The sequence below is a fragment of the Agelaius phoeniceus genome, chromosome 27 (genome assembly GCF_051311805.1).
Source record: "Agelaius phoeniceus isolate bAgePho1 chromosome 27, bAgePho1.hap1, whole genome shotgun sequence".
Classification (NCBI taxonomy): Eukaryota; Metazoa; Chordata; class Aves; order Passeriformes; family Icteridae; genus Agelaius; species Agelaius phoeniceus.
Window position 1 is genome coordinate 2,735,156 of NC_135291.1, and position 14,302 is coordinate 2,749,457.

The window sequence follows — 14,302 nt, forward strand, 5'->3', positions numbered from 1 at the left end:
TTGTAGCGCTAACTTTTTTACAGCTCCTTCTGTTATTGAGAAAATGTTACAGTAATGTTCAATCTGAGCATACCAGTTTGCAGCTGAGGCCCTTTGGGCCACCCTGTCGGCGGGGGTGGGGTGGGGGGTCCCAGTCGTGACTGTCTTAATAACTTTGAAAGGGCCTCTCAAGACAACTGGTTGTTGTTGTGCAATTTTTTCCACTTCTATGAGAGCTAAGCTAACCACAAACAATCCTTTTTCCCAGGTAGTGTATCTTTTTTAGCATCTTTAAAACCACAGGAATAGAAACCAACAGGCCTCCTCGGTGTTGCCACCACTTGGGGCGTGGCGTACCGGGTCGAGGACGGCTCGGTGGCAACACCTTTGCCACACAGACCAAGTACACGCACTCACCAATGTGGTGGATGGTGAAATGGTAACTATTTCTAACTGGTTTTTAATAAACAATGCTAACTTCTTTGAAATATAAGGTCCAAGATCAATAATAGGGCCTAATAAGGTAGAACCAAGGGCAATCAGTCATAAGGGCTGACTGAACCATGACTTAGGATATCTTTGCAGGACTTCCTCAGTTTTTGGCTGATAGTTGTTAACACAGTTGACGATTTGAAATCACACATTTACCACAGCACCGAACTATCCTCCCAGAGTCTGCGACAGCTGACCTTAAAAGAAGAGTGATGTTGAGAACTCATGTCTGGATTCACGTTTCTCCAAAACTCCCTTTGAACCTTTTGACGCAGAAAAACTCTGGGCTGATTGGCGATCATTCCATTCAAGTAGAGCCAGAACCTGGCCAGAGTTGGAACTCTACTTGATGGATACCACTTAAAACAAGACTTTCAAAAACATTTATGTGAACCATGACTGATAACATTTTTGTTGAGCTTTTTTCCCCCAGTCCTTCTCTGCGCCGGCCTCTCCTTTGGTTTGGTCACTGAGTTTTTCACGACCCCGGTATGGTCTGCCATCGGGCTGCTTGATGATTCGTCACAGCCTTTAGGAAGCGGGGTATACGGGCCATGGGGACGTCTGAGGATTCAGTCCTGCAAAACAAGCTTTACAAATTTCATTAGTTTTTGCCCTGAAGGTCCAGTTTTATCGACTTAAGCGGGCACCATTTAATTTTACTATTTTTCTTGACGGCTGTGTACCCTCGCTCGCCCTGTGAGTACCAGCCTCCAACCCGTTTCCCATTCTCCTAACTAATTTTTAATCATGACTTGTGGGCCTTCCTCTAGTGCCTGGGTGGCCCAGTGCCTCTGGGCAGGACTTTTTGTTTCGTCTCCCCTGGGGAACTGATTTAAAGCCAGCAGGGTGGTTGCTAGGATGCGCGCTTGATCTTTTGGCCGGATGGAATTGGTAAAACCCTCTGTCAGGCTTCGACCTTGCCCCTTTGTCTTAGCATTGGGCCGCTCCCTCCCTCTAGGCTTGCCCTGCCTCCTGCTGGGGGAGGCCAGTGCCTTGTAATGAGATTTCCACCCCATGCTTCAAGCGGCGTCAGCTCCCCCTCCGTGTCTTTTCCTTCCTTTTTGCCTGCGCGTGTCTGTGCTGTCCTGCAGACCTTCTCTGTCTCTGCCGATCACGCCCGTGTCCGCATCCCCCCCTTCTGGCGCCCACCACCCTGTGGCGTGTAAGGCAGAGGCCCCGCCCAGGCTCCCTCGGACTCTGAGTCAATGGCAGCGCCCTGCGCCTCCAAGTCAATGGCAGCGCCCCGCGCCTCCGAGTTAATGGCGGTGCCCCGTGCCTCTGAGTCAATGGCAGCACCCCATGTCTCTAAGTTAACAGCTGCACCTCGCGCTTCCTCTAGCAGCCCGTCCCAAATGACCGCTTTTTCCCCTCAGCCAGCGTGCCTGAGCTTGGGAGCTGCGAAGAGCGTCCCCGCGGCTGTAAATCCCCACACTCGGCAGACTCACGATCACCCGCAGTCTGTGTGGCCGCCCCCACACCCTGCCGGGGCCCCGCCTGCAAACAGTCCTGTGTGGTTTTCCACATTTCCTGCTCCTGCTGAACTTTTCGCAGAGCCTGCGTGACTCTGCCCCATAATTTAAGATTTCGCCCCGAGCCTGAGGACAAAGCCTCCTCTGCTAGGGCCCCGGTACAACTATCCCACACTTCAAGGTGGAAAATATCCACCAGCTGCCCAATAACCCCAATCCGCAGGAGCCTCGACACTACGAGGATAAAATCTCCTGGCTCGCAGTCTACGCCCCACTGCCTATGAATTTTAAAAATGACCTTTGGGAGGTACTCCATTTTCTCCTTCGCCGGTCCTCGGCACCAGACTTCCTCCTTTGCCGGTCCTAAGCGCGAGACTTTCCCCTCTCGCCGGTCCTCTGGGAGCGTCCTCCCTGCCGGGGACAGTCCTGCTGCTCCGGCTGCCGTTCACTCGCCCAGGCGGTTCCTGCTTCCCAGATTGTCCCGGGTTTCGGCACCACTTGTTGCCGAAACTCTGGGCATGGGGTCCTGGGTCAAGAACGGCTCGGTGGCAGCACCTTTGCCACACGGACCAAGTACACGCACACACCAATGTGGTGGACGGTAAAATGGCCTTGATTAACAGTTGAACCAGGTCATTTATAACAGGGGTTAACGGTAAAAGGTAACAGTAAAAGGGGAGGGGTTCTGCCTGACCGTAACATCGCAATATCTTAACCTCCCACACATCGGACCCTCAGGACCCTGCTGCCGGAGCTGTACTGACAGCCCTGAGGAGCCAAATCCCCATTCCACCTGAAAGGGATCTGTGGGATGGACAGGGTCCAGTGCTTGGTGAGCTGTTGCTTCAAAAAACAGCAATTGCAATGCTTCCTCCTGAGAAGGAGTCCAATCCCATTTCACCCCGTTTGCTCAGCAAGTCATGAAGGGGCCTAGCAATTATTGAAAGATCTGGAATGTGTTTTCTCCAGAGCACTAATAATCCTAGAGCTTGCTGGAGATCTTTCCTGGATTCAGGCATTTTGATCTGATCTAAAGAGGTTAGGATATCAGGTGGAATACGTGTCATACCTCCTTTCCAGCAAATTCCCAAAAACTTCTCTTCCTGAGAAGACTTCTGAATTTTCTCTGGGGGCATCTGCAAATCAAGACTTTCTAAGTGAGAGATTATTTTCTGCTGATGTTTCCCTACTACCTCTATTTCACACACACACCCCCCCCCCCAGCCCAGAATGTCATCAATGTATTGATAAACAGCTACAGGATCAGGTTTGGGTGTTTTTTCTAATTCCTGGGCTAAAGTAGGGTGGGCCAAAGTGGGGGAGTGTTTGTAGCCTTGGGGAATCCTAGTGAAAGTGTATTGCTGTCCTTTCCATGTGAAGGAAAAACGGTCCATATCTTCTGGCTGTATGGGTATCATAAAAAACATGTCTTTGACATCTATAGTTGCCATCATTGAGTGAGCTTTTTCTTGAATTGATGTCATTAATTCAGCCAAATTTGGGACCGCTGCTGTAAGAGGGTCTGTGTTGGCATTAAGCCTGCAGAAGTCTACTGTCAACCTCCACTTCTCATTGGGTTTCCAAACTGGCCACACTGGCAAGTTGAAAAGAGAATGGGTATTGACTATTACTCCTTGGTCTCACAAGTCCTGTATAACCAGTTGATGCCCTCTTTGGCACCAGAAGGTAGAGGGTATTGTTTTACATGAGTAATTTTGCTAGGCAGTGAGGAGGATGCAGCTTGGAGCAGTCTAATGTTAAGACGTGGCACGCCAAATGACCACAGGAATCCCTCAGAATCTTCCCACTGCCTCCCAGCAATAACATCCATCCCTAATAAATTGTTTGGAATATCCCCCATTTTGACAACTAATTGATTCTCCTCTCCATGGAGTGTGAGTTTTACTAAGGCCACATTCATAGATTCTGTAGTTCCTAGGGCATTTAAAGCACATCATTGTTTCTTTGTTGGAACAATTCTACACTTCTGGGCGTCCTTTTTGTTAGTGCAGAGATTTGTGCCCCAGTGTCAATCAGAAAGGTTACAAGTGCCTGTTTGAAGCCTGTGATAGCTGTGATCAGTATATCTCCTGATTTATGTTTAGTGAGCATTCTCAGATACATCCATGCTCCAGCCCTTCACTCACCTATAAGGGATGGAGAGCCTAGTTTCTCTGGTTCTGTGTTTGCTTTGGCTCACATCCTAAATTCTGAGGGAGAGGCTGGGAGAGGGTTTCTTTTGGCTCACTGGCTGGATTCTGAGAAGGGAGGGGTGAACTGGGTTGAACTGATAAATTCGGTTTCTGATAGTGCCAATTAGTTATTATTTTCTGTAATTTATCAAGGGGCAAACCATCCATCACCTCTCTGGGGACCCCCCTTTTAACTTCCAACAACCACCAATGGTGGTGGTTAGAGATCTGTTTTCCCTTCCCTAAATTTTCACCGTGAGGAGCCCCGATAAACCAAACACCGTTTATTTTTTCTGATTTCTCCTCCAGGGTTTTTACAGGTCCATATCATCTACTGTAATTAATCAAATCTACTGCAACCTCACTCCATGTCCAAATTTTACGGCTACTGGCAGGTGAATCAGATTGAGAAGCTGGGGGCTGTGAGGGGATGGAGTATGGAGTGAAACCAGGATCAGTAGATCCAGTTTGGTCAGTGGGGTTACCAAGGAATCTATCTAGTCTCTCTACGGGACCCAAGGCCATTATGGTTTTCTGTAAAATAATTGCTGTAGGTTTAGGAAGCCCTCAAATTAAAGGAGTCATAATTTCAGGCTTTACAGGTAATTGCATTGGTGACTGAAAACCAGGAATCAACCTTTTTCATGAATCATTTGCAGGCAGGTGGCTTTGTGGGCGCCTTCCAAAAGCTGGTCGGGGGCACTGACTATAGCTAAAGGGTCTCCCCTTTCCAAAGGATTAATTCCCCCGGCCCAGAAAGGCACACATTGTGTCAGGGACCACGTGTCACGCTTATCTCCTGTTGTTAGGAAAACTCCATGTCCCCAGTACCCACTGGCCTCCTGTTCAGTTAATTTAATTTGATCTCCACCAGTGAGGGACACTTGGAAGATGTATTCTGTCTCCGATTCTTGTGGGAGGCACCCAAATTCTTTCTTCACCTCAGCCAATTTGGTAGTACTGAATGGTATTTGTTTAGTTGTGATATGTGGTTCAAAATCTTCATCATTAATATAATTATATTCTGTTTTAACCAAGGGTCTCAAATGAGGGCAGCAGTTTTCTCCACAGTTTTTTTACTGCTTCTAGTTCCTTATAGGGATAAATCTGTTTAATGTGAGGAGTTTCTTTTCCTCTGCCTGTGTTGAGGAATCAGCATTCAGTGAATTCTTAACATGTTCCTCTCTAAGGGCAGCTCGTAACAGATGGATCTCATTCCTTTCTTCATTTAATTGTTTTTTCCAAATTTCAACTAGGTTTTGAAGGGAGTCCATTATAGCTTTTTCCTCACTTCTTCACTTTAAGAGAGTTTTTATAGCTGCTGTGAGACAAGCTCCCAAAACTGAGCAGAGAATAGTTTTATTTTTACCCAGTTTAAATTTTGTTTCATGTTGTAAAGAACATACTCTATCAATAACATTTTTCAAATTAAATCAGTTACTTTGTGCCCGTTCTTCTTCTCCGGGAGAAGGTTTGGCATTGTGTTTGGCTAGTAGAGCATAAAATTCAGCTTTAACTTTTGCGCTGAGGTTTTTCGTCATTTTGTGAAGGGACCAAAACCATGACAGGGATGTGTAGACTTAAGGTACACAACCACACAGCGTCTGCTGTGTTTCCCTTGCTTCCCTGGGTGGGTGAAGAGACTAAATGTGCCTGAGAGGTTCTACTCAGTTACTTCAAATAGTCCCTTCACTTCCCAGACAGTCCAGATTCACACATACACAAAAACAGTTTCCCTTTTTGCACTAAGAGATCTTTTGTGAAATTCTGAAGGCAGAGCCCTCAATTGAGTATGGGGGTGCTTTTCACCTAGGCATGTGCAATTTGTGGGAAATTTGAGTCACTCCCTTTCCTTTTTAGACAACCACTCACCCCTTTCGGGGTATCGGGCTCGGTGCGGCTGGAGAGAAACATCCTTCCCCTGTTACAGACTACACACAACCCTGCAAACCCCTCTGTCTGTCAGAATCCTGTCCATGACGCCAATTTCATGTCACGATCCACTCGTACAAGTGGGGTTGTGATGGTTCATTAACTGATCTCAGAGTGCAAAAACAACAGAGAGGGGATTTCAGTCTTGATCAAAACAAATGCACCTTTTATTGAGTGCCCACAGCAGAAGCAATAGAAGGATTAGAAAGGAGATAAAGGATAGAGGGAGAGAGAAGAAGACAGGGGTGGGAATAGCTACCAACGGAGAGACAAAATCCTCGTGGTCCAGCCAATAGATCCATCTTGTCACTTGGGGGAGAATCTCAAATTCTTTGCATAACTCAGGGGTTTTTTATAGTCATCCACCAAGGGGAGAACAGATAAAAGACAATGGAGAATTAGTCTATTGAAAATGAGTAAGACAGTCCATGTTCCAAAACAGGACAAATCAATCTCAGCGGTGAGCGAGACCCATTGTTTTCAGGATTGGTGTCTATGAGAAACCAGTCTTGGTGCAGCAAACACACCTGCAGGCAACACTTGGCAAACATCCCACTTCAGTCAGGCCCGCGCCCCTGTGTTAGAATTTTAAGGGTCTCAGTCTCAGTCCTTGGGAGGAGGCTTCCCTTACAGCGCTTGTGAGGCATAGGAGGGATCTTCTATGGGGGGATCACCAGAGTTACTCCAGAAAGTTCATCTGGCCAAGAGGTGGGGAAATTCATGGGCCATTGTGATGAGCAGGGATCGTGAAGCAGGTGTAAGTGTACAGAGCAAGCCGCTCCCTGTCAGCCCCTGCTCAAAGCAGTTGTAACGTGGGGGCACAGCAAGCACAGCTGCAAACAATCACTTGGCGAGCATCCACCCCAACCAGGCCAGAACTCCAGCCAGGGTCCTCAGGGTCTTCCTCTCTGTCCTTGTGATGGTCGTGAGGCAAATGAGGGAAACTTTGGACCGTCTCTTACAACAGTTTACTTTATCTCTTCCTCAACAATCCCCCCTCTGGGAGATATCTTCTGTTATTGGGCCCTTGAGTGTCACTGCATGACTGATAACAATTTCATCATCTCATTGTGAGATGCTCCGGCCAGAGGGAGGAGCCCAGCAATCCTACCTGGATATAATTAGACATTTGGAAGAAAAGAGACAGCCTTTTCCCACTGGATTCCCAGAGAAGCAGCTTTCTTTTCCACTGCATTCCCAGAGGAAGTCCAGGCCCATCTACGCCACCACTGGAGCTTCAGAGGAAAACTCCACCCTTCTACAGGATCACTGCTTCAACAGAACCCCACCTGTCACTGCAGGAGCACTGCAGCCTCCATTTAATAGGACTGCTACCACCACTGTGACCTACAGGGTGTCAGGTCATATTCTGACTCTGCCAGTGGGGTTTTTTGTTTGTACTATTGCATTTGTATTTTTAGTTTTCCTCGTAAATAACTGTTATTCTTATTCCCATATCTTTGCTCGAGAGCTTTTTAATTTCAAAATTATAATAATTCAGAGGGAGGGGGTTTACATTTTCCATTTCACAGGAAGCTCCTGCCTTCCTTAGCAGACACCTGTCTTCAAACCAAGACAGAATGCCATCCATATAATGTAGGATAATGGCATCTGGGAGAGTCCTTTGGATGGGAGATAGGACAAGGGCCATGTACCACTGGCATATATAGGGGAGTTTTTCTCACTTTGCGGGAGGACTCACCGGTGGTACCGCTTCAGAGGTGCCTGTCTGTTCAGGGAGGGGATGGAAAAGGTGAATATGGGAGCATCTTGAGGATGGAGGGGGATGTTGAAAAAGCAGTCTTTGATATCAACGACCACCAGTCTCGAGTCACAAGGAAGCAAGGACGGAGAAGGAAGGCTGCAAGGGACCCATGTCCTCAATGACCTTGTTAATTTTACAAAGGTCATGGAGGAGTGTCCACCTGTCCTTGCCAGGTTTTTTGAGAACAAAGACAGGGGAGTTCCAAGGGCTGTTGGTAGGTACAATGTGGCCCTTGGAGAGCTGCTCCTCCACAAGAAGCTCGAGGATATGTAATTTCTCTGTTGAGAGTGGCCACTGATCCACCCACGGTGGGGTGTCAGTCTTCCAGGTGATTGTGGGGTGGTGCACTCTGCAGTGGCCCCAAATAGAAATCCCGGGACAGAGGTGGAATATCAAGTCAAGCTCCCCACTGGGACAACAGGTCCCTGGCCCACAGGGTGGTGAGTGCCCTGACTACAAATGGCCTGATGGTGGCAGTTTGGCCCTCCAGTCCCTCTGTTGTGATAATACGCTCGCTCCTCATGGAGATGGCAGCTCCTCCAATCACTGAGGTGACTCCAGTGACAGGAGTCAGCTCCGGGTTCAGGGGCCATTGAGGTTGTGTAATGATAGTAACGTTGGCCCCTGTGTCCACCATCCCTTGTAGGTGGATGTCATTACCTTTATTCAACTGACTGCACTTTATAAGGGGCTTGTCTTGGCCCATGATTTCAACCCAGCATGCCATTGGGTGCTCTGGGATATTGTCTATGCTTAATGGCAATAAAAAGGCTTGGGCAATCACAGTCTCTCTGTGCAGGAAGTGTGGTGGTTTTGTGCAGCAGAAAGTGACTGTGATTTCGTCACTTGGCCCAACAGTTTGCACTTCCACTATAATATGTATTTCATTTGGTCCATGAATACAATTACCTATTACCAGCACATCCCTCAGGCCCTCTAGGGGTCCATATTTTCTGGTGGGAATACGATAGAAAGCAGAGTCATCAAATTGTATAGACAAAGCACTCACCAGTTGGTGTCATGTCCTGACCTGAACTTGCTGGAAAGCCTTGGTCACTCTGGTCTGTTGTTCGGAGTATGAAGAGCTCCGCGGGAATTTCCCACGTATTGGACCTCCAGAATAGTGGGGAGGGTACAGTGAAACAGCTTTCCATTTGCTGTCTTCACACGGGGCCACCCTGCAGTCTGTTGGAAGTTTTTTGGCTGATAATGCTGCTGGTGGTGGTGAGGTTACTGGTGATAACAAAACTGAGAACAGTTGTTAGAATGTCTGTTGCAATCCATACAGTGTGATGAATGGCACCCCTTTGGTGGCTGCTGGTCTTTAGGCATTTTGTATTCTGGACAGTCCTTCAAAAAAAGGCCCAGTTCCCCACAATTAAAACATTTTGCAGCGTCTTGGGATGTTAAAAAGGCCCTCTCCCTTAGAGATTGCCCTTGACACAGTGTGTTCAGTGGAAGATAATTTGTTGCAGGCCTCGTCCATCTGGTTGATTGTAGGTTCTGGGTCCAAGGCGAGAGCTCTTAATATTGTTTTGCAGTCATTGTTTGCCTTTGCCAAGGCCATTTTATTTAGCACTTCCTTCTTGGCCTCTGGGCCTTCTATTTGTCACTCAAGTGCAACTTTAAGTCTGTCTACAAATTTCATGAAAATTTCACTTACCCTTGTTTAATGTTATTGAAGCTCTGTGTAGGTAGGGTGTCGTCAAGAGTGAGGAGCAGGGATGTCTTTGCAGCAGTGGTGATGTCACCGAGTGCAGCTTCTTGTAAATCCTTTGCTTGGTCTTGTGGCTTCTGGAAGTCACCTTCTCTTGCCATTTATTCAAGGGTTAGATTTGGTTTGTTGGCATCTTTTGAATATGTGTCCGCCAGTGATTTGAGATGCCTTTTTTACTGCCTCTCCCACAGCATGTACTCGACCGGGGTGTGAGACTCTGTCCAAAGTTTCTCTCATCTGCCTCATGATCGCCATTGGGGACCACTGAAGAAAAGACCCTTGTCTGAAGTTTCTGGCCCTGTTGGAGAAAGTTACGTGCCAACGGCTCCGAGACCTGAGCACAGTGCTAAGCTATTGTTCACAGGTGTTGTTTGCTGTATGCTACACTGAGCCCAATGAAAGAAGAAGGGGGCATCTTGCCTTTTTGCAGCAATAGCCTTGGAAGCTGTCCCACCTCTCAGCCTGGCTGGACTTCTCCTGAGTCTTGCGTGGTCCCCCCACAGAAGACCCTCACCTGTTTTACAACCACCGTGACAGACAGACTGAGATGTAAGGAGCCTCTCCATCAAGGAGTGAGACATGAAACCCCCATGTGAAAAGGCCCCTCTGCTCCTTCCAAGGACTGGGACTGAAACCCCCAGCCCGGGGCAGGTGTGTGGGGGAGGCAAGCTGACCAAAGCGAGATGTTTGCCTGCAGGTTGTGACCGCTGGACCAAGAAGACAATGGCTCTCGTTTACTGCTGAGAACATGGACTACCTGTTACATCTATTCTTTATTGTATCTGTTTCCCCCCCTCCCTCACAATTTTCAATAGAGTTATCATAATAAAAACCTCTGAGTTAGCGAGAGACTTCGAGATCTCCCCAGACGTGACCTGGTGAACTCCATCGGCTGGACATCAAAGGACTTGGCTGTTCTATGTTTGGTAGCTATATACCTTCCTTTCTCTTCCTCCCTCTTTTCCTTATTTTTCCCTTTTTTCCCCAATTCCTCCCCAACACATTTGGCTGTGGTTATTCAATAAAGGTGCATTTGTTTTGATTATCACTGCAAATCCCCCTGTGCCGTGTCGGTTTTTTGCACCCTGAGATCAAATCCACGAACAATCACAAAACCCGTTCGTAAGGATGGATTGTGACACGGGGAGAGTAGGCAGTTCATGATATTTTTATTTTCATGCACGACCAAGACACGGGAAGAGAAGGTGGCTTCCAGAAAGTTTTTTAAGAAATGCAACCCCCAACCATATTCCTTAGCCACTTTGCAGAGCTCCTTCAATTCCCCATAGGGGATCGGCTCCCAGGAATTGATTGCAGTCACCCTTCTGCTGTGTTTACATATAATCTGCAAGCCCACAATCTTTTTGGTGAGCTCTGAGCCCTCCCAGTGGCTTCCCTCTGCAGCTTGGCCCAGTGATCCTCAAACTCAGGACTGAAATCCAAGTCTGGGAATCCCTACTCTCATCCTCCGAGGAGGATGGAGGGCACTTGATGACTGCATGGGGCCTCTTGGGGCAGCCAGAATCTGCCTGTTTGTGGGCAGCTGTGGAAGCCAATATGGGCTCCTTCTGGTCGCTGTCATCACTACTTCTGAATCCAGTGTTGTGGGAATGGGAATGGGAGGGACTATCAGGAGGAGTCAAGAGAGGAAGGGGTAGGGTTGGTGCGCACAATGGGGAGGGATTCCCAATAGAGAGGGGAAGTCCCAACATGGACACACTTCCTGACACAGAAGGGAGGGGCAGGGTGTGATTACAGGAATAGAGAAAGTGGGAGGAGGGTCAGAGGCGTCGTTTTTGGCAGGACAGGGAGGTGACAAAATGGCCATTGCCTTTGTGGGGTCAGCACCATTTTGTGGAGAAAGGGCAGAAAAACTTGGAGAGGGAGAAAACAAGATGGCGGGGCTGGCCACATTACCAGCACTGTCTGGGAGAACAGCTGGGGGTAGTAGAACTGGGTACATGGGCATTGGTAAGAGGGTTAGGAGAGAGCCCAAGGCAGCATGGCCAGTGCTGCCCTGGAGAGAGGACAGAGGACACTGGGAGATGTCAGGGTGATGGTAGCAACCCTGCGCCTGCTGGCAGGATCCATCTCCCGATCCTCCCTGAGGCAGGGAAGAGGGTTTAGGGATGCGAGGGGAGGAACGGGGAGAAGGGGTGTTAAACTGGGGTCCCGAATGTTTCCCAATGTTTTCTACAGACTTAGCAATAAGGCCAAAGGATAAAATTTCCCCACTGAAAGATCCCCTTTAATTCAAAGAATGTAGAACCTTTTCCCTATATGGTCCCGGAACTCGTTAGAACGGATTCCCTCATAACATCAGGAAAATACTTGAACAACCAATGAATAAAACATTTTAAATCTCCCTTTGAAAAATGAAAATTTTCCCCAACAAGGATTCCTTTAACTTGGGTATAAACTTCCCTGTGTGGGTGGGTCAGTTTGGCTCCCATCCCCACACTTCCTCCCAACATCCAAGAGGAAAAGAAGGCAAAGGAAAGACAAAAAAGGGTGACCCCCAAATATAGTACTCACATGACAGTGGGTCAACAAAACCTCTCCAGGTTGTCTGTCAGCTTCAACCAATCTTCTCGCCTCAAGAACATTGCCGGTCGCCTGTGCGATTCCCCAATAAAACTTAGGAGTCTCCTCTGGGAATTGGCTGCTCCGAACATGGCTGAACTTCAGTAGCCAAAAAGCTACTGAAGACACCTCCAGGAATGCTCCGAACAGGTCCCTGTTCAGGCTGCCAGCTGTCACAAGCCAGAAGCCCGTTGGTGGTGGAGCGAGAGGCAGCAGAGCCGTGACCTTCCAGAAGTGTCTCCAGTAATGAAGCCGCTCGGTGGCACAGGCACACACACACACACACACACACACACACACACAATCACTGCAGCACACACTTCTCTTGTAGAATCAACAACGACAAAGAAATGGGAAGGGTCTATGTACGGATGCCAGAGAAGGAGGTTTATTCCAGCCATGCACAAAGGGGTCCAGAGACAAAAAGAACAGTGGAAGGTCTGGGTTTAAATACAGGGGAAAAGACGGGGGCGGAGGAGAGCATCAGGGCCAATGGGCTGAGGTCTCAGGGCAGTACAGAGGGGAGACAAGGGGTGGCAGCCAATAGGGTAAAGAGGGTGGGACACTGAGGCAATATGGGGCCAATGGATAAGCAGGGAAGGGAGAACATTCAAGGACATATAAATATAAAGAAAAAGGGAGGGAGAGGCCAACAGTCCAACCAGGGAGGTAGAACTGGGTACATTTGCATATACAACAAAGCATCCTGGAAGAGGGTCTGCTCAATTGCCCTGAACAGGGGAGATTTCTCCACTTGGGGTCTGTCTGTCCAAAGGCCTCTAATGGCCTTTGTTCTGTAGGCCCACCGGCCTCCACAGATGCTCAGTGGAAAAAGGGGTTTGAAGCTTTGTTTGTGAAATTTGTGGGACATGCAAACCAGAATATAGCAGCCCTCATGACTGACCACCTGGCCGGAGAAGGAAGCCACTCAGACCCTGTTGGGCAAACCCACATTCCTAGTGAGGCCCTTGAGGGTATTACTGAAGCTGTGCATAGCACATTTTTAAAGGTTCCTGATGCTGTGAGCCCCCCAAAAAGTATTTACTTATGTAAAGCAAGGACTGGTGGAGCCTTATATGCAATTCAATGGCTGCTTGAAACAAGCTCTTAAAAGACAAATTGAGAATGACATTGCCAGACAGGTGTTGCTTTCAAAATTAGCTGCTGAAAATGCTAATGAGAATTGTAAAAAACTTCTGAAGTCCTTGTCTAAGGAGGAGCCCATCCTGCTGTAAATGATAGAGGCATGTAACCACCTGTGTGCCTTCAGCATAGGGCAACCGTTACTAATGAACCTTACTGTGGGGGCTGGTATAGCAAATGCCTTTGTGTGGAAGGGGCCAACAGCGGGCCTGTTAGCTAAAGGAGTGAGAAGAAAGGTAAGAAACAAGAAGTTGATAAGGATTCTCTCCAAGGCTGTAACTAAGGAGACCAAGAAAAGTAAGGAATTGAAGAAAGATAAGAAGAGAACTTTGCAGCTGGATGAAGTATTTTTAGAAAGTTAGTTGAAGTCACTGTAACTTATCCCAAATGATATTATGTTGATTTATTGTGGCCAATAGTTAGGGTAGAAGAAATACAAACAATTAGAAAGGGTATAAAAGGTCAGCCATGTTCGATAATAAAGAGTTGCCATCTGAGACTGCTTGTGGTCTCTGCCTTGTGTCATGACTGCCTTGACAGTGACATCTGGTGACCCTGATGTGATTCAACACCCTTAAGAACATACTTGGTCTGGACCCATACGGGCTCCTAGAGACTGGCAGCCATGACTCACTGGGACGTAGTGGGGGAGGCGGCGTTGGTGCAGCTGAGAATGGCGGGTGGAAGCCACAGGGAAGTCCAGACCTGATTTTCTCCTATCAAGACAACTGGAAGTAGGTGAGCCACCAACTAGTAATAATGGGAAATAATTTATCTAATGAAGAAGAGACTGTTTTGGCTACATGGAAAGTTTTGTTAAGAAATAAGGGAATTAATACTTCAGACTATGCCCTTCGTAGTATATTGCTGTGAGCTAAATCACAGGATTTTGGCACTGATCCTGACACAGCATTTAGTGTTAAAGCATGGGAAAAAGTCGGGGACAGACTGTGGGAAGTCATCTGAGTGGGAGATAAAACTGTTGTCAATCTAGCTGTTACCTGGGGATTGCTTTTTGAGGCATTAA

The 14,302-nt window shown here is 47.8% G+C and overlaps 1 pseudogene; it reads right to left on the bottom strand.

Annotated features, from left to right (window-relative positions):
• Window positions 1-1,585: 1,585 nt before the first annotated feature.
• On the bottom strand, window positions 1,586-8,538 carry LOC143695877 (uncharacterized; annotated as a pseudogene).
• Window positions 8,539-14,302: the final 5,764 nt, after the last annotated feature.